At 45.9% G+C, this 26,769-nt stretch overlaps 1 pseudogene; it reads left to right on the forward strand.

Annotated features, from left to right (window-relative positions):
- Window positions 1-499: 499 nt before the first annotated feature.
- The window catches only part of LOC119382212 (signal transducing adapter molecule 1-like), a 37,181-nt pseudogene continuing 10,911 nt past the window's right edge, over window positions 500-26,769 (forward strand).

Consider the following 26,769-nt stretch of genomic DNA (forward strand, 5'->3'; position numbering starts at 1 on the left):
GTACACAGGAAGGGACGCGGCGAGACCTTCAACGGCGGGCAAGTGCACGGACGGCGTCCTTCGAGCGATTCCGACAGGGCAACACCTTGGGAGCTGGCGTCGCCGCACACGCACCGGCGAGCCACTTCTCGGCTGCACTGCGATGTCGGCACGAAACGCACTACAGGGCAAATCACACCATCGCGGTTGCGCCATCGTCAGATATGCGCCAACACAACCGAAAGCATCGCACACACACAAACAGCTGAGCTGGAAAAGCTAAAGCGAAACTAAAGTTGATCACGCTAACGATGCGAAGGGCGACGTGGTACGGTCAGATTTAGTCACGCTGATTATCCGCGCAAGGAAGAGTGTTCGTATAAATTGCGCCGCCAGTAAAAAATAAAGCGGCTTTCTACTATAACACGAACGCTACCCGTCGCCGAAAGATAAGTACGTTTCGCTTTTTCAAAGCTGCGGTGGTGCTGTCATCTGGGTGTCGCCAGGAGAAACGTCACATTTTACATCATCATCGCTGGCGAAAGCGCGTGAATGGTGGCCGAGAACGAGAAGACGTCGCGTTACTGCTGCCCGTGTGTCCCAGCGTCTTGACGTCTGTAATCGGCCTGCTGCGACCACACTTTGAGCCTCGGTCGTCCAACGGAGAGCTACGAAGTGCTGGTGCGAAATTCAGCGACGGGCAACGGCTTCGCCGCAGCAGCGAGGGAGGCGTCCGCTCTGTGTTGACATTGGTGTTGAGCAGCTCGCGCGTCGTGGAAGAAAATGTTGAACTAAGCCGAAACACGGACAAATCCGGGCGTGCAGGAAGATGCCGTTTCTCGGGGCAAGTTCTGCCTTCCAGCAGGATGTCGGTAAGTTGGCGCAGCCTCCTCTGCGCCGACGTGCGCAGTGTTTCTTTTACTGCAGAACTAGCATCGCCTGTAATTCCTGTAGGCCTGATGGAAACCTCGATGTGTGTATTTGCGAGTAACGTGGCCTCTCGCGTCTAATTTGCGCGTGAATGCTCGCTTTTCAGAGTTATGCGTCCGAGAGATAAACTGCGTGCGGCAGCGGCTGCGTAGAAAATCCTCAGGGTCAGTTATCGCCGACCGCCGCTTGTCCTGTGCGTCACTCTGTGCAGGTCATGCAACCTTGTTTTGGTTTTATTTTTTTTGTGACGTAGTTGCCGAACTCCAAAGTCCATTAGTCACGCCGAATTCACGCAGACGCCTTGCTACACCGATCTGGCACGATTTAGCGCGAGATCCTAATGGTTCGTTCCGAAAGGCGTCAACGCCTCGTGACTTCCAGTTCACAGTGGCGAGAGCGCGGCCTTGCTGATGGCAAGACCCGATATGACAGCTTAAAACCCAGTTCATTCGTAGATTCGATAGGCTGGCACTTAGTCATTCATTGTTCTTCTCGTGGCCTAATTGGATGAAGCGCGGCGACAGCTGCCTTCCAACTTCTTGCGCTTCCCGCTGAGAAGTACGAGAAACTCTTAATTACTAATGTTGCCGAAGAAGTTATGATTTGGCAGCCTTGGCCATGCGTGGCCAGGTCCTGGTCGGGCTAATTGCCGAAGGGAGACACTGAAACAAGTGCCTGCTTGCACCCTTCAGTGCTGGCTACAGCGCCAATTTTTCACACGAGGAATAATAAATCATATTGCATCACTAAGCAAGGAACAGTGCACCTTGCTCACGATTGGTATATCTGGTTTAATTTGCCCAATTCTGTTATTTTGTGATCATAATTGGCCGATCAATGCTGGTGGAGCATCACTGATAAAGTGTGAAAAGAATTATCATTGGTAGCCCCGCCACGGTGGTCTAGTGGTTATGGCACTCGACTGCTGACCCGAAGGTCGCGGGATCGAATCCCGGCCGCGGCGGCTGCATTTTCGATGGAGGCGAAAATGCTTGAGGCCCGTGTACTCAAAGAACCCCAGGTGGTCGAAATTTCCGGAGCCCTCCGCTACGGCGTCTCTCATAACCATATCGTGGTTTTGGGACGTTAAACCCCAGATATTATTATTAATTATCATTGGTATGGAATGGTAGTGAATTTTTTGCTGCTGACACTTTGCAGTCTGTTGTGGCAAATGTGCTGTAGTCAGGCAACATCGCACACTAAGCTTTGAGCCATTGCTCAGAGGGTAAAGGATTTTCTTCTCCTAAAAATGCCACGCTGTTCTGGAACATTGTGGCAATTTAGTGCTGTAGCAGCACACAGTTATCAAGTATTCTGTTGCTGGCCCTTCACTCTAGTTCTGGCAAAAATAAGGACTTGTGCATGGTTATCATAATATAATAGGCGTGCTAACCAGTATAGTCAAACCAGGCAGCTGGTTGATTGTTTACGCAGCATCTGCATGCAGCCTGAACACGGGAACCATTCGGGACGAAAAAAATAGAAGGCTGCCACACACGTTGCAAAATCCTCCGAAGCTCTGAAGTCTTGCTGAATTTTGTCTTTTAGCTGACATTTTTCTGCAGGTGGCTAAATACGGAGGGCAATTAAAACATGTGATGCACCCTCACGGGAGGGGTACATGCAACCAGGAACTTGCGCAGGAAATTGCTCAGTGCCCAGCACCACTTCCATCGCTCTTTTGTATGTATGTGCCCTTGGTGCCTGCTGTCTTGGTTCATAGCTGACTCGTCAAACAAAAATATAATCATATATTGTGAGGCAATTTGACTCTCAGTCCATCGAAAAAATTTTTGTATACACTAGAATATGTAAAGCAGCATCTTGGGAGCATTTTGTTGGGATATAATTCTTCAAATGTTTTTGAATGGGTGGAGCCGAGCAGAATTGATCTTTGCCATCCCATCAGAGAAAGGGAAGCCACTATCAACTGAGACACCCTCCTCCTCCTTTTGACTTGGCTAGCGTCCATCCCTTCATTATCCGTCGTGGTCTGTGATGAGCCCCGCCTCCTCTTATATCGATATTTGTTACGTTTGTTGTACCATTCGTTTGATTAAATGCTCGAAACGTTTTACGAGCAGTCTGCTGGAACTTAAATTTCTGACACTGTTACCATTTGTGCAGTTGCCAAGCTAGAAGTGTTGTAATTTCGTAAAATTACGCAGTTTATAATTATTCTTTTCATTTCATTCTGTTCCTTTATTGTCACTGTCCACAACTGGCTTATCTTGGTGATATGTAGACAGAGCTTTTAATTTGAAGTAGATTATGTAAACTAAAGAAATAAAAAAAGAATTTCACTTGAACACACCTCCACAGTAGTATCGAGAGTGCCACTCTTGCCATGCTGTAAACCACCTACATCTTTATGGCATTGCTGTTTATTGGTCAAAGTGCAATTGTGTTCTACTGTGTAGGAAGGGAGCCAAGGACTCAGCGTGGCAAGGGTCAGAAACCTTTATTGAGTTTAAAGCGGACAAAATAGAAGAAACTTTGACCTTCATTCCTCTTGTAATAGGGAACCTGCGATTGTAAAATTTATGACAATAGTGTTTCGCATGAAAATATTATCCGTCTAAACCAGTCTGGCTTTGGTGTCCCTATAATCTGTTTTGTGTGAACCACAGTGCCGTTTGACCACGTGCTTATCTTAAAGCACACAACTTCAATGTGATTACTGATGCGCCTAAGACTGCCAGCAGCTCTGCTCTCAGATTAGCTGCTGATTTGAGAGTTCGTGGGGAGCGAAATTTGTGCCTCGAATTTCGAAAAAAAAAAACCTGTTTCACGAAAAAGTGAAGCTGTGAATGAGACCACGCCGGTGAAAATTACCAACTCTCGCACTGGCTGCTTTTTACTGAGAATGCAAAGCTCAAAGAGGCCTTTTCACCGCAACTTTCCGTTAAGGAACTTAACGAAAGGTTTAAAAAGGTTATGATTTCAGTGGCAGAAAAGGCGATACTGCAATCGTCCGGTGTTGTGTGCAAAAAGTTAAATCCTTGGTCGACCAAAGAATGCACCAAAGCCAAAAAACAGCAAAACAAGGCCTGGGGAACCTTACGAAGGTACCTGACTTATAGCAACCTTGTAAGCTTTAAACAGGCCAAAGCACAATTTATTCGAAGGCAAGCGGAAAAGTGCTCATGGCAAAAATACATGTCATCAATTAATAGTTAGGTCACATCTAAACATATCTGGGATCAGGTGAAGAAGTTTAGAGGAGAGTACTTGGTCGTACACAATACCACTGCTTATAAGTCCAGACACACAAACAACACTACAAGTCCAGGCCGACCTATTAGGCGAACACTTTTATAATGTCTCAAGCTCAGCGATTTACACAAACATATTCCTCAAACTCAAAGAATCTGCTGAAAAGCAGAGACTGCCTACTATGAGTGCCTCAAATGAATTCTATAATCAGGATCTCACACTCCATGAATTTAACAGGGTAGTGTCTGCCAGTAAAAAGACAGCAACAAGGCTTGACCGTGTAAACACAATGCTGGCACACCTATCCTAAGCGTCGGCGGAGGCACTTCTCCAATTTTTCAACAAAATCTGGGATGATGCCTGAAGAGTGCGGATACAAAAAGGGCTGTTCCATCTCTGACCATCTCGCCAGACTAGAACACCAAATACGATATGCATTTCTACACAAGCAGCACTGTCTCGCGGTCTTCTTTGACTTAGAGAAAGCATAGATACAACTTGGCAATATGGAATTCTTAGACATTGCTGACTTGGGGATTCGCGGAAGAATACTGAACTGTTTATGTGATTTCCTGTCGAACAGAACATTTCAAGTACATCTTGGCACAGCAATCTCACGAATATTTGTTCAAGAAAATGGTGTCCCTCAAGGTTGCATTTTGAGCACAACTCTTTTCATAGTCAAAATGAACTCCATCAACAAGGCCATACCTTCCACAATCGTGCACTCTGTCTACGTTGATGATCTTCAAATCGCCTTTCGTGCCTCCAACCTATGAACATGTGAGAGGCAGCTCCAAATTGCAATCAGTAAGCTGACGCTCTGGGCGGACCGAAATGGTTTTCGCTTCTCCACCACAAAAAACTGTTGTGGTTCTGTTTACACAAAAAAGAGGACTATACCCTGACCCTGATCTGAAATTAAACATCGCAATCCCAGTAAAACAAGAATATAAATTTCTAGGAATTGCATTCGACTGAAAACTCAACTTTCTGGCACTCGTAAACACGCTAAAAACTAAGGCACTCAACCTTCTCAAAGTGTTATCCCCTAAGCACTGGGGTTCCGATTGACTATGCCTTCTACGTGTCTACCGGCCTGTTGTGCATAGCATTTTAAATTATGTTTATGTTTACGGCTCAGCACGAGATTCGTACATTCGCCGTCTTGACCCTGTACACGATCTCGGTCTGCGGTTGTCGAATGGCACTTGCCAAACATCACCCGTGCAAAGTCTATACGTAGACTGCAATGAGCCTACTCTGGGTCATCGAAGAGCGTTACTAACACTTTCCTATGTTTTAAGAATCAGGTCATCATCCCAACAGATCTGCTATGACATTGCCTCAAAGTGTGACTCACGCTGCACTACTTAAACAAACTGAGCCTAATCAAGCCACTTGTCTTACGCTTCGAGGAATACTGCCGCACGTATGTCATACCTGAAGAAGCACTTGATGTCGCCAAGAAACCACCAAGACTGGCGCCACGGTTTGACCTGACACAACTTTGCGACTTTTTCCCCAACTCAGCTAAAGAAAAAAGACACGCCACCAGAACACATAATTCAGGAATGCTATGCATTTGAGCATAAGTGTATAGGGACTACTTGGAATTTTACAACTGATCGATCGAAAACAGAAAACCATGCAGGTATTGGCATCGTGGCAGGGAAAATGCCATTAGTGTGAGAGTACCTCGCTGTATTTCCATTTCGAAAAATCATCGCTGGCAAACACAAGAAAGCGATTATATGCACAGATTCATGAAGTGCTTCAAGAGCTGTACATCTTGAATCCGAGTGTGAGCCATTGGTTGGTGACATTTAAACGTGGTATTTTTAAATAAGGAGGTAGTTTCTATCCGGTTCTGCTGGGTCCCAAGCCATATTGCGATACCTGGCAATGAAAAGCCAACCTCATTGACAACGCACAAAACACTCACAAAAAGACAGCCAGAGAACAATCTAGCAGTGTTCACAAAATGGCAGCAACAGTGGGACTTGCGCACAAGTGATAAACTTAATCTGGAAGACTTGCCGTCACCAAGAACGATTTATCGAAGTTATCAACTTTCTACGCGCAAATGAAGAACAACCAGCATGTGAAAAATGGCAAGGACTGTTAACACTCAACCTAGTGGCATGCCCCGAAGTGGAAACACAATACAAAAGTGCTTCAGCAAATTATACAAACAACACATACCTCTACACCCCACTCTGCTTCTTGGAGATCGCCCTCTTGTACCTTTGTCTACTGTGCTGAACTTTCTAAAAGAATGTGGCTTTTTGAATAAGCTTTAAAACTATCTTTTCACTGTTCATTCCTTAAAGGGACACTAAAGGCAAGTAACAATTTATGTCAGAGTGAAAGGTCAATGTCTGAGAACGTCTGAAACGTCAATAGTATCAACAGCAGTGCTCTAGTAATCGAGAGATTAAGGTGAATGTAGGACACGATGTGCGCCACGAGTGGGACATTTCGGAAATGATCCCGATGACGTCAAAGAGTCCAAGTACAATTAACCACTACTAATCAAACTAGTTGCAATAAAAAAAGAACCTTCCGTGCATCACAAGACGTAATAAAATGCTGCTTGTTCGTTTCTGTTTGATTCATGGAAAAAAGAACCTCTTGGCGCTACCATGGGGAATGGCGCGAGTGGTTCAAAAGTTCAGTTTTCGCCGAGCTGCTCGTATCAGTGGTAGTTTCGGTATCATGTACTGCTGTGTTTGCTTGGCTCTCGCTGTTTTCACCCTGTCAATACTCTACTTCTGCTGCTGCTGGCCAAGCTAAGCTCCGTTACAGTGAACTGTACAGTTTTGGAGTGGCCCGTGGCTGCGTTTTGGCAAGGTTGATGGCCGCTGTTGCGCAAGAAACCATAGCTTCGGCGGCCGGGCAGTAAAGGTGGGCAACGTTGGGCACGGCAACTGCTACGTTCATGCGGGTGATTAGAAGTGCGCTAGCGTCGTGGGGACCACTAAAACGTGATCTTCTTTCAAAATAAGCATTTCTTTGGCACGAAACAAACACTACGAGGTTTCTGCAACGCTATTGCAACATTCAACATCGACTTAATATTTGCCTTTAGTGTCCCTTTTACACCTTGCGACTAGTGCAGCATAGCCTCAGCTGCTTTTCCGCCATAAAAAACTGAATTAACTAACTCGTTTTTTACTACAGCAGTTCATAGTGTCTTTATCAAATAAGGTTTGCTAAATTTTTAGCAGTATATTTTGAATAGCAAAACTATTTTAAGTTTTTTTCTTTTTATACTTTGACTGCTGTTCTTTTGAAATTGTAAGGTTGAATATTCTTCTGGTGCTATGTGCCATTAATACTTTCATCTACTGCTTTGCTCCACACATTACCGATCCAGTGCAGATTAACGCATGTTTCTGGCTGTGGTTGGGTGATCAGCACTTTGCAATGTGTTTCTTTCAGAGCTATTGAAACTGTAAGTTGAGGTGGGCAGAGGAGTCACTGATAAGTAGAGGCCGGATTTTTAGGCATGAAAAAAGGTTGTTTTAGGCACCAAAAGTAGGCAGGCAAAACAACGTACAGGTGTGAGTGTTTTTTTTCCCGTGGCACGGTCGTAAGAGTCCTTCCCTTTTTTTCCTGTGCAGAGAAGGCCACGAGTGAGCGCAACACGAGCGAGGACTGGGCCCTCATCTTGGACATCTGTGACCGAGTGGGTGCTGTCCCAGGGGGCCCCAAGGACTGCCTGCAGTGCATCATGCGCCGTATGAACCACACCATTCCGCAGGTGGCCCTGCAGGCACTCACGGTGGGTACTGGTACCCCGCCATTAAGTCGAGTACCTTGTCTGTACAATGGTCCCGTCCCCTTTTTCATTTTTGTATGCATGAAGAAACTATTGCTTTCCAGTTGGATGAGCTTTAGGCCTCTTTTGCTATTCGAAGGCCCAGTGGATGGCGCCTTGATGCTGTCTGATATATACACTTTCCTAAGGATTGAAACGCAACAATTTAGGGCTAGCTAATGCACACACTGTCATCGGTCTTCAATTCGGTGTCACATCGCGTAATATTGGATTCGAACAGCTTGCATCAGAAGCGAGATCACCTTTAGCGGCCAGATTTGTTGCGACGCGATTGTCGTGAGCAGTTTGGGCATACCATTCGGTTATACTAAAAATTTTGATGTCGCATTTCAATCATTAGCATTGTACATAAATGCATTTGTCGGAGCATGACTTTATTCACGATGTGGGCACAATGGTAGTCACATTATGACGATGATGATGATGTCATAACTGCAATGGCGAGACAATGTTGTATGATGGCTGCGATGGGAGGAAGATTTTTACTCTTGTCACTGTTAATTGCAGTGTGTACAGAACTTTTTATAGTTGTAACATGGTTTTTACATTGGCAGTACGGTGTTGCGGGAGCATTGCACGTTCTTCAGGTTGTATGAACGAATAAAGTGTATCACTTTAGTGATTGTACTTCTATGAGATTATTTTGTTAATGTTCTGTTCGTGTCCTGATATATAATTTTGTGAAATCTTGCTCCTGTGTTACTTTGCAGTTGCTGGATGCGTGTGTAAAGAACTGTGGCAAGATCTTTCACTTGGAGGGTGTTCTCGAGAGTTGAGTCTGAGTGCAAGAAGCTTCTTTCCAAGGTATGTGCACTTACTAAAGTGCATTCAGAGTGTGCATCAATGGGAAGTTCAAGAGTACGAATGTTTTGCACTGCTCTCTGTTTGTAACTATAAAATGCACACCATGGTAGGAAGGGTGCCACACAAAACCCCTCATCACGCCGAACATTTTTTTTTCAGCTGCAGCTAGCATGCTGAATAGAATGCACCATTACCCATTTTGTAGTTGCTGAATTGTCGTGGAAGAATCTTGTGCATTGACTAGAGCCCTCTGTTATGCAGAATGCTTGTATGGCTGTTTTAAACTGCACCAATGGTCTGCTTGGCATTGGTCCTCTCTTAGTGGAAGGGGCACTTTCTTGTCACACTTAACCAGGCTGGCCTTTGTTAAGGCCTGCTTCATTGTCCGGGTGTTTTGTGACCGAAACTAAGTTAGTAGTTTGAACTCATTGTTTCACAACTTATGGGCTTGGTACTGTGCAGGCCCATTATACAAGTAGTAATCATGGTTAGCCACATGTAGTTAGTGTACTCTATGCATGCTTAATCTTCCATCTCGTAACTAGTACATGTATGCAGAGTGCCCTAGAGAATGGGCAGATATTAGATGCACAACTGAAGTAGCCTTGCATTCCTCTGCACTCTTTGTCACGTATAAATGCAAAGGTGATGGTGTGGTGCAGGAGATGGATGAACACTGTAGGCAGGGTTTGTGGGGTAGGTGTGAACAGCAGTGGAATGCTTATCCTTTGAGTGAAAGCAGTTCTGCCATCTCCCAGGGCCACCCACGGGTGGTGGAGAAGATGAAAGGCTTGCTGAAAAAGTGGGCCCAGGAAGACTTCAGCAAGGACCCCCAGCTCAGGTGGGTGGCTCGTGGCTGCATTGCCCTTTCGTATTGTACAAGGCTTTGTCCAGGCTGTTGGGAAGTGGCTGCTCAGGAAATTAAGCACAATATTTAGCCGTCTTCGTTTGAGCCACTACTGAACATACAATTTCCGGAAAGTTGTAGATCAGAATAAGAACACTGTTGTGAACAAGCAGGTTGATTTTTGGAAGTGTGAAAGCCCAAGCACTTGGCCACCACAGCTGCATTTCCAGGGGAAGGGGCTGAAATGTAAGAACACCTGGGTACTTCAAATTTAAGTGCACATTGAAGATCCTCAGGAGTTCGGAAACAATTCATAATCTCTCGCAACCCAAGAATTAAATTTTTTAATTGTGGGATGCTCTCACCAGGATGCAGTGGCGTAGCCATGGGGGGTTCAACCCCTCCCCCCCCCCCAAATTTTTTTTATTTTGCATGTGTACTATGTATATACATAAAGTATGGTTGAATCCCCCCCTCCGAAAAGTTTTCTGCTATGCTGCTTGATAACAGGATGCATGCTCGATAACCAACTACGCCCAATTAGGCGTATAGTGTGGCTCTAATGCAAGTTAGACTTTTTTTCTTTGTTCCATAAAAAGGTGGAGCTTGATGCATTGTGCGTGTATGCGGTGTGATCAATCAGTAGACAGAATTTAGCTGATAAAGGTATGTGTAAGATTGTCCCATTGGCCATCTGTATGTGTGTCTCATCAAAGGCAGTGTGAGAGTCTAAACTGGACCAATTAGGATGAGGTTCAGTTCATGGAGACTGGCATGTGGCAGAAAGACCTCTCAGGCAGATAGATGTAGCAGCTCTTCATTTCTTCAGAGGCATTGTTTTTAAAGTGCCATCAGCCATTCTCTGCATGCATTGCTGCCTGCATGGAATAACCGCTCTGTTGCTCTGTCTCTGATTGCCTTTGGTACAAATTTCAAAAATATTTGTATCTCATCATTTTCAGTCTCATTCCATCTCTGTATTCCAAACTCAAAGGAGATGGCGTTGACTTTGGGCCTGAGGGAGGGTGAGTCCTCACGTTCTGTGTGTTCGCACACATGTATGTGTGTGTGACTGCTTCCTTTTATTTGTGTCCTCATAAGTTGAATGCAGTGAGCCATGGAACGGAAAATGATAGGTGTAACGTTAAGGTAAAAGAAGAGAGCAGAGTGGATTGGGGAACAAAATGCATGTTAAGGACATTAGAGTCGAGATCAAGAAAAAATGGGCATGTGAGAAGGCCCTGGTCGTTACTAAAGGCAACAGCAATTTAGCTAGGTGAGTGAAAAGCTTGAGAATATCTAATGCGTCAGTATTGCCACATGCGCTTCACTTTTGCTGTATTCAGTTTTCGCCCACAAAGACTGTCAGCAACGCTCAGCCGCAAACTGCGCCTCATGTTCGAGAAGCTTCGTGATTATTGTAGATCGTTTGTTAAGATTGCGTGCAAGATGCGAACACTCGAGCTATTCTAGAGCTTGCGCTCTAGCGATAACGCTGTAGCAAACCAGCAATAACGCTGGTTGCGCGCGACATCTGGTCGCAAGCTCTAGAATAGCTTGATGTTCGGTCTTGCTCGCAATCTTAACAAAACGATCTACAATAATCGCAAAGCATCTCGAACAGTGAGGCGCGGTTTGCACTGAGCGTCGCTGACAGTCTTTGTTGGCGAAAACCGAATACAGCAAAAGTGATAATAAGAAACGCACGTGGCAGTATTATGTGCAGCAGCGATTTAGTAATCGGGAAATTAAGGTAAACATGGACTAGTGCGACATTCTATTACTAGCTCGATATGACGTTGTAAGGCCTCAGTATATAAGCACTAGTACTCTAACTACACATAATGAAAAAAGAACACTGCAGAATCTGCAGAACACTGTGAATCAGAAGACTGTAAAAAATGCTACTTGTGCATCTCTGTTTAATTCATGGAAAAAAAAAACTTGATGTTGTCCTTGACAACGCGGAGGGTCAAAAGGTTTCGTTTTCGCCGGCCTCTGCTTTGCTGGCGTAGTTGCGTTCAAGAGTGGTTTCATTATTGCATATAACTGCACAGGCTTCGCTGGCTCACGAAACTCGCTGTAACTGCAATTTAGAGAAAATGCCAGGACAATGTAATGGTTTCGGATGCTCGAATTGTGTACGCCACTTGACCAGCTGGAGCAACGAACTTGACTTTCGAATAGGCGCCACAGAGGGAGTCCCTGTGTTCTGAGTGTCGCACTTCTGCGACAGTGGAATGAACCACTAAAAATTCTACTCATGTGCTCACTGCATTTTCATGCAGAGAATTGCGGAACCAACCATAATGTACTCAAGTTGTGCAAAGTACCCTTCATGCCTTCCCATAGCGCTCTTCGGTCAGTCTTGTCGGTAATGCTGCATGCCCATGTAAGGGAAATGGAAGAATAAAGAAATGGTTTCAAGGTCTTAAAAAATGTAAAACTGTATTAATAGGAAGGGCTACATAAAATTCTCCTGGCTGTTTTCGGGAACCATCCCTCTCTGCGCCTTGAAGCCAACCGAGTCGTCAGGTGCCTTTGCATGACTCCTCGGAGGGGATGAACAATGGTCTGGCGTGGATCATACGAGTGAAGGCTGCATGCACAGATCTCACACTATACAAGGGTTGATTGTGTTGCAATGCAGCAGGAATGCGTGCCTGCTTTCGAAGAGGACGAAGGGGTGCGAGAGAAAAGCGTGGATAACCCCGCTTGCCGCGTGTGCAATGGAAAAACCAAGCAAGCGCGACCTGTCCGAGCTGCCGGGATTCCCCTCTCTCCGCTCGATATGCAGCCGACAACTGAACAACGCTTCGCCTCATGTCGAAGGCGAAGTGCGTGCAGGTGCTATGCAGTGAGAGGAATATACACGCGACAACCCGACAACTGCGTGGCCGAAACCGCATCACTGCAATGCCAAGAAACAAGGCGCAGTTTTGTAGCGGTGGGTGGGAACGAGAACTGACATCAACTTGACAACTGTTTGTTGAGACCTGGTTTAAACCATTCCATGAGCTCAATGGTATGTCAAGTTGCCCATGGGCAAGTTTGCGTCACTGCGTGTACGAGGGGGATTGGTCAGGTGAAGGAAAGAGCCGTGGGAATTGTTTTTTGAACTGGAGGGTCTGCGCGGCATGCAGCGCTGTAAAACTCAGAAAATGTGATTGCCGCGGCCTACTGTACGATTTGGCGAGCTTGTTTGGGGGGGTGTAAAAAAAAAGTCGGAGCCTGTTTACTGGCCCTTTAAGCAGTCTCAATCAAGTGCAAAAATTCTTGTAAGGCTTCAGACCTGTGCATTGCTACAGGTCGCATTGTGCTGCCACACTGAGCATTCATCTGTCCTTGTTTTGGGATGTCACTTGTGCAACCGATCTGATTGATTTCTTATGTTGGAGAAAACACGTGGTTGGATTTGTGGTGGCACCTGGTGGCACAGAGAACAACTGCACAAACACAGAACATGGCCTGTGCAGTTGGCTGCTCAATGGAGCACTATGGTGGTAACGGGAGCATCGGCCCCTCGACGAAGAAGTTGAGAAAAAGCATGCCTTGAGAAAAGGGTAATCTGTAATCGCCCATAGTTGCCTTGATACAATATGCTTTGCTTAAATTGTGAGGTGAATCATTTGTTTAGCCTAACCGCTTGCATAACTTAAAAGGACCCTTTAAAATCTCTAGTAGGTAAAAGTGTTTTGCTCTCAGTTTGAAGCAACCTGACTGGTCCTTTTTGTGCTTTGCAGTCTGACTCTCAACCATCGGAGCAGTTAGTGTCCCGTACTTCCACCAAGCAGCAGCAGCAGGAAGAGCAAGACTTGGCCCGAGGTCAGTGAACATTTAGGAGCAGGAACCGGAGAGGGCCTTTGCCATTTCCTGCTTTTATTTGCATGTCTAGAAGCATGTGCACGCTTTAACCTTTTCTGTGCCACGGACACATTTGTGGTAAAAATGGCTGTGGGCAACCTCGACTTGTCGACGTTACTTTACCCTTTCTCGCACTGCCATGGTTGAGCTGGTTTCAAAACGGTGTTTCGCTGCACTCTGGTTGATGGTAGTATGCATTCTGTAGGGCAGCAGAAGCAGGAATGAGTTTATTTGAATGGAGGAATTAAAAATTGTTGACAAGAGAGGTTCACTGTAGAGGTATTTGGCCATTTTTGGTCAGAATTTGTGATATAAGAGGGGTTAACTATGGCACGCATAGGCGAGGTTGTGGGAGAAGATGACTACCTTTTAAAGACTGGTGAATGGAGCAGTCCTCCTGGCAAAGATGCACAGCTGTGTGATGAAAATTGTTTGGTGCAGTACAGGAACTACAGACCATAGATCTTTGCTGCCACGATTGTAGGATGTACATCTGTGGATAAGTACCACAGGCTTTAAGGCAAGGCATATAATTTTGTTTAGATACGTGCTTTCAGAAGGACACTTTTTGAGCTTGGCTTCTATCAAGTCGAAGTTTTGGTGGACACAATTTTGTTAAACTTGTTGCATCTTCTGCCTTTAACTTGTTGGATCATAGAGAATGCCATTACCATGATTCGAGAATGCCGTTATCAGCTTAACATGAGAGAAAAAAGAAAAACTGTTCCGAAAGCTCCAGCAGAAATGTTCCAACACGGAAACAGGGATGCAGCCCAAGAAAACTGGTGGAGTCATGGCTTATTTGTCGTAATCAACTTGCATGCAGTTCTAAGTGTGGTCTCCCTGTGGGATTTTACATCATATGCATACTCTCATTTGCCGCCATATGTGTACTGATGACACTACCTGCATAGGTGGGAAAAAGTATTTTTTGTTGCTTATTGCTGAGTAAAAGCAGTGAAGAAAAGAGTGAAGTATTGAGTCAAAATGAAGGCTGATGTAAATTGGGTTCACCGTGTAGATACTGCAGAGTCAAGCCATTGAGGAAGTATATGTTCTTTTCAAAATGTCTCTAGGGGGAGCAAGAGTCATTGTAACTCGGTTTAGTGCACTTGCATCATGCTCTTGCCAACTCTGAAATTACCACTACAGTCAGATACAACTTTAGAAGGCAGCGGCATTTCCTCCTCAAAGGCGGATGAACACGAGCCTGCACCAATGGGCGCGCACTCCGGACTGACGTCATGAACGGGACGGCCGGTTGCTTCCCCTTCGGAGAACATCGGCGCGTGCACGAGCGGGACTATTTCTTCAGTTGCGGAGGCGATCGGCTGCCGCGCTTCGGTCGTCTGGGCGGGGCCTCTCCTGTCTTCTTTAGTTGTATTCGACTATAGTTCACTATACCTATACCTGTTGTGCTTCCTAGTTCATATGCTTGAACCAAAAAGCATTATTATTTTTTTCGGTGCAGGCTCGGTTCAGGTTCAGGCACATTCTGAGAATATTGATTCGGGTTCAGGTTCAGTTGTGGCAAAAATTTTGGTTTGGGTAAGATTTTTGGTTTGGATTCAGTTCAGCACCCTGGTCGCATCACAATAAAAAACCAAGCATGTTGGTGCATATCCACTTGGAAGTTTATGCAGAGCTCATAGCATTACTGAGAGAGTGTGCATATTTAAAAATCGTGTGAGGGAGCTCTTAGAGGAATAAATTCTGTGGTACGTGCGTTGCATGGAAGATATATTCAGTATGCATGTGGTGTGGTCGTCCCCGTTCTGCCGGAGCATTGTAATGTAGTGTGTTGCTTCTGTGCAGCGATTGAGCTGTCGCTGAGGGACTCTCCCCCAAAGAACAGCGTCAGTGCTGGGGGAGGGCTGTACCCCCGTGCCCCGTCGCCCGCATCGGCTGCACTGGCTCCCGAGAGCAACTCGTCGGCAGTGGTGGAAGGGGCACCGCGGGAGCCACGCAAGGTCCGTGCTCTGTACGACTTTGAAGCTGCCGAGGACAACGAGATCACCTTCAAGGCGGGCGAGCTGCTGCTCGTGCTAGATGACAGGTAGATTGCCAGCAGCGGCAGACGTTTTGCACGGCCACTCGATGTCTACGGCCTGATTAATAACCGCTCGGGTTAGTTCTGCTCTTGTAAGAGAGGTTGTTTAGGTTCTCTGCATTGTCCGTAGAGCACCATTTTATCGATAAACTGATCGATCAGTATAGGATTTTGTTGGTTGTTAGACCTCCTGTCACCACAGCACGGCAGTCTTAAAGGGACACTAAAGGCAAATAACAATTTATGTCAGAGTGAAAGCTCACTGTATGACAACTTCTAAAATGGCAATATTATTACAGTATAATCTCGTTACAACGGATCTGTTTACAACAGACATTCGGATATTACATACCAATTTGCGGTGTTATGCCGACCTTCGTATTTGTTCCATTGTTTGAGCTTCGTTTACAACGGATTCTGGTACAACAGACATTCGGATATAATTGACTAAAATGTCAGGTCAGCACGGTGGTCAGGACTCCTTTAGAGCGGACTTTTCCACCACGGTCATTAACTTCCGACTTCAAACATTGCTTAGCATACTTTCGGGACGGGAGCAGCGCGCCGCAGATATCGACGTACCGATTTAAATTAAGAACGAAGGCCGCCAATCTTAAGAACGAAGGCCGTCGATCTCCGGTCTGTCAAGGATCAGCTATTCTTAGCTGTAGCGACAAAAAATCGGCGCGCAGCGTGCTTGGTGTTGCGTTTTGGGACGCTGACACGAGAAATTGCGAGCCGCTGCAACCGCTTCTCCGAGCGGTCGCTGCGCAGCGAGCTTGGCCGGGGGGTCCGCTGCCGATGCGCAAAATGCCCATCCGCAGTTCTGAGGAGCCAGCGGGCGATGCAATTCGTTGCTTGCGACGAAGGACATTGCGGCTTCTTCGCTTTCGCATGTCCGCTAGCACGATGTTCTTGTCCGCAAAGTTCGGATTTGTCTCGTACATCGGACCGTGAACGGAGTTAGGCCTAGCCACGACATCGAGGAGAAAGCTCGCTTGCGATGTGCGTGGCCGCGGTGCCTGATGTTTCAAAATACGTCATGCTCGATTGCGAGTACAGAGAGTTGTCCCGCGGTGGTCTTCGTCATAAGCTCCGAAGTGCTGATAAGAAGAACCTCGAACAGCGAGTCCAACGAGTCAGCGCACTATTAGTCGCACGTCTGCGATGTTCGCGACGAGTGCGGCGCGCTATCGTAATCTGATGATTGAGCTTCCACTTGCAGCTGCCAAACTATAGCGTTCTAAATTATCGTCGACCCGTGAACACAGAACGAGTGCGAACGCATCACTAAGTAGCGGTAGCGCAATTTTCGACAGCCACGACCTCGCGATGCACAAGCAGCAGACGACGACCCCGAAGCGACCATCACGGCAGAAGCAGCCAAAACATGTGCTTTTTGTACGCTTGTTACTGAATGGAGGAGCCAGCTGAAACTGAGAACTTGAACACGGAGAAATGCTCTTTACGACGAGCCCAAAATGGTGGCACCTGGTTGCACCGTTGCCAAGCTATAATTTTGAAAAACGCTTTTTTTTTTGTTATTTCCGCAATTTTTGCCAAGTCGGCAGACGCAAAGAAAAATTTTATAGTACTCCTACGTAGTTTTCATTGAAGATATTTGGAATCAGATAGAAAATGAGATGCAGAAACTGAAAATGCGATTTTTAAAAAATCATATTTTTTTGGTCCCCCGTTAACAATAACACCATGTTTGTGACTCGTAATTCTCTCCGGTTATAACAGACCCATTCAGTGTTTACATGAAAGTCTGTTGTAACAGTACTTGGATTTTACATACTCCCTTTACAAGTGACCAAAATCATCTTCACTATGAAGGTCTGTTGTAATGAGGTTATACTGTAACAGCAGTGCCCTACTTACCAAGAAATTAAGCTAAATGTATCACATGATGAGCGCCACGAGTGGGACATTTTCGAAGTGATCCCGATGACGTATGAGAGTCTGCCTACAATAAATCACTAGTAATCAAACTAGCAACAATAAAAAAAAGAACCTTCCGTGCATCAAAAGACGTAATAAAGTGCTGTTTGTTCATTTCTGTTTGATTCATGGAAAAAAGAACCTCTGTGGCGTTGCCATGGGGAACGGCTTGCGTGGTTCAAAGGTTCCGTTTTCGCCGAACTGCGTTTCGCCCGGCGCCCTGCTTTGCTCATGCGGTTGCGTTTCAGTGGCAGTTTCGAGATCGCGTACCGCCGCCGTGTGTTTTGCACGCTCGTGAAAGTCGCTGTGACAGAAAGTTCGACAAAATGCCGCATGCATGTGATATTGCCGGCTGCCCGAATGGTGCACAACGCCAGTACTGCAGCAAGGAAAATGATGTCTTTTCATTGGGTGCCGTGGAATGAACCCTTACGCTTGAAGTCTCATTGTCAAGTTCTCCGTCCACATCCATTGTGGCGATTGCGCCAAGCTTCGATGGCTTCGATGGCCGTTGTCGCTGCTGTGGGTCCCGCTACTTTTGCTCTGTTGCTACTAGTGTCGGCGGCCGCGCAGTAAAGGCGGGCAACGTTGGGCACGGCAGCAGTGACGTATGAAAGTCTGATTTCAGACGGGTGATTTGAAGTGCGCTAACGCGATGCGGACCACTAAAACTTGATTTTATTTCAAAATAAGCACTTCCTTGGCATAAAAGTAGCACTACAACGTTTCTGGACCGCTATTTCAACAATCAACGTCGACGTAATATTTGCCTTTAGTGTCCCTTTATAACATTTAAAGAACCCTGAAACATGGAAATGGGAACATTGCGATAATCCACACTTTTGTAACAACGAATAAAAGCCAAATAGTCTGCTGACCTCACAGAGCCCTTTTTAGAAAGTGTGCTTCATTTGTTAACTGTTTTGTACTGCAGCCATCACATGAGCAGCACTGGGCAACTGTGCCCTCCCGTGAGCCATGAGAGGGAGTGCGTAGTAAAGCTGCAGCTTCCTTTTTTGCCACCGTATCTTGAGTCATTTGGACTAGCTTTTGCATTTGAGGTGAATTGCTCATGCAGCTAATGCAGCCATCTGTCATTGCAATTGTGCTAACCACGGTGAGTTGAGCGATGTGTCAAGGCGGAAAACCGAATACCCGGAGGGAAGAAAACATGCAGCACTCACATTTCTCAATCCCGATTGTCTTTATATCTGTGAGATGCGGGAGCCAATGGCGGTCTACAAATTCGTTTCTGATCAGAGTAAAAGTGCAAGTGTGACACCTGTATTACCCTTGCATGCACAATACCATCCGAGGCACTCCCGACTGAAGCTACCGATTGGCTGTGCAGTTCCAGGGGCTTATTCGCATTCATTTTGTCATTATGCAAGTAACGAAGCTTGTAACTCTTTCAGTGATCGTGGTAGGTTTACAGTCGACGACCGATAATTCGGACTCCACGGGGAACGTAAATAAGTCCGAATTATCGAATGTCCGAAAAAACGAATGCGTCAGAAAAAAAGATACTTTTATTGACACTTCAGGGTCCCAGTGGCCGAAAAAAGTTGTCACTGCCTTGCTGCCCGCACTTCCGCTTACGTGCAACCAAGTCCGCCTGTATCTCCGCCAGTGTGGTGTGATCGCTGTACGTTGACGAGTTGGTTTCGTTCGTGAAGGCAACGCGTCTGTGCGGCGCACTTAGCGGTCGCACAAAGAGGCAGCATGAATGGCGGCGCGTTTGGGTTCTCGCCTATTAAATGCGTGCACTACGCATGCAACTGCACAGGCCATATGCACTATCGAGCAGTTGACAGAAGATGCTTATCGTAAGGCTTGTCAGCAATTGAGCCGTACTGGCGCGTTTGCCACCTGCTGCCATCACGCCTCCGTGCATTTCCACTGCTTATCCGTAAAGACATCGCCGCACGGCGCCGTGATAGCGGCCCCCTTTGAATTTCCGGTCCGCTTCACTCCATAACACTTCGGCATCACGACAAAGCTGACTTTTGGACTCTGCTACTGTCGCAAACAGATCGACTTGCGAAAGCGCTGGTTCGAACCTACGAGATGATAAACGCGGCAGAGGTGGGGGCTTCAATTATTGCCTTTTGGACCTGCAATTTGGGCAGAAAGTCCGAAAAATCGGATGCCTAAGAGTTTTAGCGTCCGAAATTTCCGACGTTCTTGACCACTGACGTCTATGGGGCTGGTGACGGTGCCGCGAAAGCGTCCGAATTTTCGAGCACGTCCGGAAAATCGGTCGGTCTGAAAAATCTGCAGTTGACTGTTATCTGCCGCGTTTCGTTGTCGTCGACGAGGCCTTCGGCGCTGGCTCTAAGGGCACCGCTGGCGCCAATTAACTCAGATCTGTTGAGACAGCAGAGCGTAAAATAAAGCAAGTCTCAAGATAAAAATGAACGCGCACGCTAAACGCTTTACCGCAGACGCATTCGACAGAATGGCGGCGATAGCAGCGTAGCGCGGGGATACAGGAACCGGAATGTGGGGTGTTCGCAATGTCGATACAGTTTCCCACAGTTGACCAGTGCCTCCAAGATCGGCATTTCCAATCGCAAATCTCTGAGACATAAAGTAGCGATCGAAATAAAGCCTCATAGATCACCAATTAGCTTTCGTTTTGATCTCTGAGGCCATACTTTGTATGGTACGGGTGCCGGAGGAGATAATGGCTGGCGATTCGGCGTGCGCGACAGTCTCAGACAGGGTCCGGATTATCGAATGTAGATCTCGCAGCTGTCCGAAATATCGGTCGTCTTTACACATTACTTCTATGGGATCATCGGCGGTGCCGCGCGACTGTCCGAATTACCGAGCATGTCCGAATTACCGGTGTCCGATTTATTGGTCGGCGACTGTATATATCCAGAAGCTTCGGTATGGGCACACTCTCCAAAGAAACATTATTGTTACTGACCACAAATAGATTGGTGCAGCTGCAGTTAATTGGTGCAATGGCTTCCACCCAGGCATCTAAGTTCACTGCCTAGTCACTCCATTGAGCCGAAAAATTGTCTTGCTTGGTTGCAATAAAATATCGTCTTGCACCAATAAAATGAAAAGCAGATCTATGGAACTTAATACGTCAGCAACAGTTTATAAATGCCAGCAGAGATTGTGCGTGCCAGCACTGATGACATGATACGGTGGACATTAACAACCAGGTCCAAATGACCGTAAGAATGTCATTGCGACTAGCACTCTTGGAAATAAACTAGAGAGCGCACAGTTTTAAGAAGGGAAGGGCAAGCAAGCGGGATGACTTTTGTGACAGGACAAAAAGACTCCCCAAATGGCACAACTGTTTTGAGAGAAAGAACGCAGCTGCAAGTTGAATGTCCTCAAGCAGTCAGTCAGGTGTATGCTTGTCTGGTTTAGTTTATACTGTAATGTGGTTGCTTGGCCCTGCTTCTGCTGCACAAGACCTTGACGCTCACGAAATCTTCATATTAAAGAAAAAAAAAAAGAAAACTGAGAGCTCTCTTTGTCAACGAAAGTGTGGGTGCAACCGGAAATGTAATTGGTGGCTACTGTTCTTGTCTGCCATGGTTGTGACATCGCATACATAAATCATATCTGCAAAAATTGCTGAACAACACAGTAGGTTCACTATTCAGGCGGCTGTGGTACATCAGGTTTATGAAGTTTTGTGCAGTGCAAAAGTCACTCCGGATAGTTTTTCAGGGCTGAAGAATCTGGCCCTCATTGACGACTTGGCTTTTGCAGTGTCATGCCTAGACTTGTCTTGGTGATCGTTCCGTAGGCCCAAGTACATTCTAAATCACCTACTGTACTCCATTGATGCCCCATCCATTTCAGCGATCCTAACTGGTGGAAGGGTTCCAATCACCGAGGAGAGGGCCTTTTTCCCGCAAACTTTGTCACTGCAGACCTCGAAGAAGGTAGGCCTCTTTTCACTTGGACCATTGGTGGCATGACAGCCCATTGGCGCTCTGTCTGCATTGTTAAAGGAACTGTAGCTATGAAATGGCCGCATTGAAAACAAAATGCATGGCCAGAACCTTATCCGCGATGCGCAGCGCCTATAGGGGCGCCACTGAAAGCCGCGTAGCGGCGGCCGTTGGAAACCGCTCGCGGGTCGCGTAGCAGACGCCTCATTTGCACGCATGCGATTCGCTGGTTGTGCGCGTCCCAGATAATTGCTTTGCGGCAAACAGTGTGCGCAAAGGAGCCGCACTTTATAATAGTGGACATGTGTCCGATGTCACAGCTGTGTGGGACGACAATGTCCCCCATACGCGACAAGTGTTTGTCACAGACAATGGACAATAAGCTTCTCCTACGAAGTGGAGCTCATCGTAAGTACACTGCTTCTTTATAACGTCCCGATCACTAACGCCTGCATGCGTTGACGCGTGAACCAATGTTTTTTCTCGACACAGTAGCTTCGTTTACGTGCCATGTGCTGATATAGTAGATTTTGAGGAAGCGCTGTCGCACCGGCGTATAGATTTCACAGGGTCGGCCACGTGAAGGGTCAGCGTTGGTAAAACTTTGAAACCAGCACGATAAACTTGTGAAAAAATAAACGATAAGCTTGTCATCATCGGTGCAGAAGCGCACAGCGAACATTCTGCACCGATGATCGCATTCCAGTGCCATCAATAGGGAGAATGCAGCCGATTTCGTACAGCACACGTGTGATTCTACGGCGCTTTTTTAAAGGAGCCGTCACCTGCCCTACATTCTCTCGCATTGCGCTTCGCGCCATTCGTTTTTCAAGAGAGCCAAGGTATCGCGTCTTATCAGTAATAACAACCTCATGTGAATTGTAGTGTCTACAATGCAGGCGAGGCGACCAAGTGTAAACGTAGTAGCATTCGCTGAAAACGTAGCGACAAAAAAGAAGAAATAAGAACACGGTAATCGTTCTAACACTGGCCGTAAACAAAGCGCGATTGCTTAGCTTCTACGTCGTACTGCCGCAATCCACCGCCGCCATCGCTCATGAAATAGCACCGGAAACCTGTAGATGTGCGTTCCTGGCGATTTTTTGTGTGTGTTTGAGCAGCCGACAACGCAGCAGGTATTTTTCGACATCACTGAGGCCCGCCAGAATCGTTAAATCACGATGAAAAACACAGCCATCCGTGCACTCGCGTATAGATGCTCGTGGGAACACTGCTCGCCGTGCCCCCGCGAGCGCTTCCGAGCGTGGCGGCAGATGGCGTCGTCGGCGCTTTGCGCATCGCCTATAGTGCTTTCAGTTTCTTTAGCAGTACGGGTTGGTTTCACACATCGCCCAACCTGAATGCAGACAAACGTGCTGCCTGCCATTTGTAAAACACATTTTTCACTTCATGAGAAGCTTGCAAATTTGTAGATGAGGCTGCTGTGACCGTGTGACTGAATGTTACTAACACCATGCAACAGGGTATGTGTCAAGATATGTCAAAAATTGCTTGCTCTGTTGCAATGTCAGCAGCAGCTATGTAGAAAGCCAATAGTTATTGGTGGATATTGTGATTATGAGAAATTCTCAGTAATGCTATTAGTTTTAACCTTGATGCAAGGAAGTTTGTAAAATCTGCAGTTACTTCTTTGTATAGAGTGTTGTTAAGTTCAAATTCAATCTTTTAGGCAAGTATAGTTATTTTGTGCAGGTGATGCAAGAATCTTAGAATAATGTGTCATCACACACAAAAAAGCTAATTTTAATAAAGTAATAATTTTGTAATTGGATTGTTGCACACTGGAATGTTCCGCGTTGAATGTCAGCACATTATTTCTTCATTTTCTGAAGTCCCTTATGTTTAGAGCACCAAGTCAGGATAGTTGGTTCACATTTATTGCAAATGCTTTTAACGGTGCCAACAAACACTTACAAAGGAAGAGAGAGGAACACTGGTTGGCCCCTTATGCTTGCTTGCGTTGCCTTGTGTGAGCATTCGCATGAACAGTGTCTGGTTGTGTACCTTTTGTTCCTACTTTTTCAGCTCTGGATGCAAGTAAGTAAGCCCTCACAAGGCTTGTTGAGTTTCACAATGTATTGTGCATATTGTTTTGGTGTCGACCCGTGGGAACCTTTTAAGGACCTGGATGTCATCTGCAGATGGCAGCTTGGTGGACCTTAATTGAGCGACTGCTCAATTAAGGTCCACCCTCACGTCTTGCATTGAATCTTAACAGAACAATCCAAAACAATCGCGAAGCTTCCCAAACATTGTGGCACAGCCGCGCTGAGTGGTGCTAACGGTTCTTGTCATTGAAACCCAAGCACGTACATCAAAATAAAGAAATAAGGGCTCGTGGCATTGTGTGTTGCCTGGTGATACATTGCTAGCTGAAGTGTGATGAGAGAGTCACCAGATGTCATGAGTTGGGAAGGTGGTTGAGTCTGAGGATGCACTGAAGTAGGAATGATAGGTAAAATGTCTGGGAAGAAATCGATGACAGCTTGATGACATGAAGAAATACTGAGGTTGAATGATTAATGGCCATGAAACGTTTAAATGGCGTAGTTTGTGAAATAGACCTCAACAGGGTATTTTGGCAATGGGAGAAGCAAAGCAATTTTTATTAAAAAGTCTGTGAAGCAGTTAGGCTACAAATGGAATGTTATCATTTTCACCCATAATTTTAGCGAAAGGGAAAGATTAAGCTTTACTCAAGCAGGTCGGCTACTCCCTAAGACTGCGAACTACGTTGGAGAGGAGACATACCTATTTACTTTTAGACTCCACCACTTCTTTGTTGAGCTCTGCCTTTGTAATGCTGCATCAGTGCGCTGCAAACACGCTCAAGGCGTTTGTCTGGTTGACTTCTGTGCCACCCATCCATTGGATTTGCTCCAACAGTACAACAGCTAAGAAGTCAGTAGGTTGCTTGCACGACTGATGCCCCAAAATGGGCGGTTGAAAGATTAGTGCAGTGGCACACTGCGATCTGTAGCAATTGCATGTTTAAAACCTTGTAATACGTACACACTCTACCAGAGAGCTTAATTGGTGCGTTATTGATCCAGTGACTTGCAGCTACTGCTGAATTGCAAAGAATCGTTAGAAACATTTCATGGTTCTTTTAAAGGGGCACTGACAAAATATCAAAATCAAGATGTGCCTTAATTCGATGTGCTCGGTATGCATAGGTCCTCTTGGCCAAACTTGAATGGCACCGTCAACTGAAGTTATTTTATTTTGAGGGCAAGCTGTGTACGAAAGCTCAATGGGTCGTTCAGCACCCTGCGACATTGACATTACTGTGATGTGTTCAGTGTGGCCCATTCCATCCTGAGTGACGATGTGCTCTCTCACTCCCAGTGGCTCATCCCATCCTCATGCCTAAACTTCATTGTGCGCTTTGAATGCTTTGTCTGTGCTCGTCACTCCGCAGGTTCAGGAACCATTGTGCGCTGCAGTAGTGTGCTTCTAAGTGCGGAAAACGCATGACGAGTGCATCGTTTCATTACGCGTACATTACACGCTAGCACAACCACAAGCTATCAAAGTGTATAGAGAAATATAATCGCCAACAAGGAACACACGGATAACATTAGTAGATAATTTTAGTTCTTCCCTAGACTTCTTTGTAGGGATGGGCAAATAGTGAATTTGAGTTTCGAAGTGAATACGAAGCGAATAGGGATTTGGTCGAATAATTTCGAATCGAATAGTTCGAATAGTATTTACCACATATTATTAAAAAAAATGAGCATTTTTATCATGACGCTTGCACAATATTTTTAAGGATTGGAACTAGGTATGAGTGAATGTCACTTTTTTGGTCTGAAATCAAGTGGAAGCAGCCTTGAATAGTATCAAGATTTGAAAAGCAGTAGGGTGCAAGTTATAAGTGGTGCAATACGTTAAAATTTAAAGATTACTATACTTAGCATATATAAGCCCATATAACACGCTTTTAAACTTAAAAATGTGGCTTCGCGGCAGTGCAGATTTCCCCTGGATGGGTTGTTTCACGGCACAGCAATCGGATGCTGCAGTGAAACCACCTTTACAGGGGGTTATGTGCGGTCAAATGTATACATATATTCGTTCATTTCGAATACTTCAAAATTTCGAATAATCTAAATTCGTATCCAAGCGACTTCGAATACTGTAATATTCGTTCGAATATTCGAAACGCACGAATATTCGCTCATCCCTACTTCTTTGCTTTGGCATTATACCGGATTACCGTAGCCGTCAACACGAGAAGCTGGATAGGTGGGGCCATCTGGCGGCGCAAGGAACCTGTCGAGCACAGAATTTTTATTGTAGAAACCTAATGTATTCTACTTCTCTACTGGTGTACATTCGCTGCAGTGGCATAATTCCAAATGCGTTGCCTTGTTAGGACTTTTTTTCATCATGAATGTTAGGCAGAAACAAAGAAATGTAAGTATCTGTCACTGTGGTTGTCCAAAGCGTGCACATGTTGATGTCATTGTACGGTAACCCGATATTCCGTCAACCCCTTTTCATATTCGGAATTCTGTACACGCAAAAATGATCTGAACCCATATGCTAAGCAGGGCCCAAGCGTGCATCCCATGCACCTCCTCGTCGCTGTTTGGAATGACATCTATTTCTGAATCACTGCTTTGCAAAGTGTCGAGGCTGAAATGAATCGCGAAGTTGAGAATCCGGCGATTCCCAATTACCGAATGTTGCCTTCATCACTTGTTGACCCTGGTGATGGCTACGACGGTGTGATGATGACAACTAGTAGACGAAATGTCAGCAGAAACCTGACGTCACTTGTTTAACGCGATCAGCTGGGGCGCTGTCAGGAGGTGGCCGTGAGGCAGTGCTGCCAGCGCTATGAAGTGGCGGGCTTTCCACCCGTTTTAAATCGTGCTCGATACTGCTCTTATTAATCAACATAACAGATGGTTATTCGTCCCTCTGTTGCATTATGAGTTCTGAATCGCTACCAGGGGGCAGTAGCTACTCGAGGATTCAAAAATACTGGCATGGCGTAAATTTGATGTTAAGCTGCATAACTTGGCACTGTACGTGTCGGTGGCCACAACCAGCATCAGGGTTGCCAGGTTTGGCTACTTTGCACCAATTTGCTACTTTTTGAGGCCAGTGGCAGCAGGAAAAAAATGTCTTGGCTACTTGGCTACTTTTGGCTACTTTCTTCTTTTCCCCGATTTCAGCCGAATTATCAATATCTGGTGACGTTGCAGCAGCTGGTGTTCGAGGGTGTGATAGCCAAATAAGGCAGCCAAAATGTGCTCCAGCTGCCAAAATTGAATTTAACACTTGGGTTACACAGTAATGAACTTTAATTAAATGAATGGCTCTG

Source organism: Rhipicephalus sanguineus, chromosome 2 (assembly GCF_013339695.2).
Source record: "Rhipicephalus sanguineus isolate Rsan-2018 chromosome 2, BIME_Rsan_1.4, whole genome shotgun sequence".
NCBI classification, from domain to species: domain Eukaryota; kingdom Metazoa; phylum Arthropoda; class Arachnida; order Ixodida; family Ixodidae; genus Rhipicephalus; species Rhipicephalus sanguineus.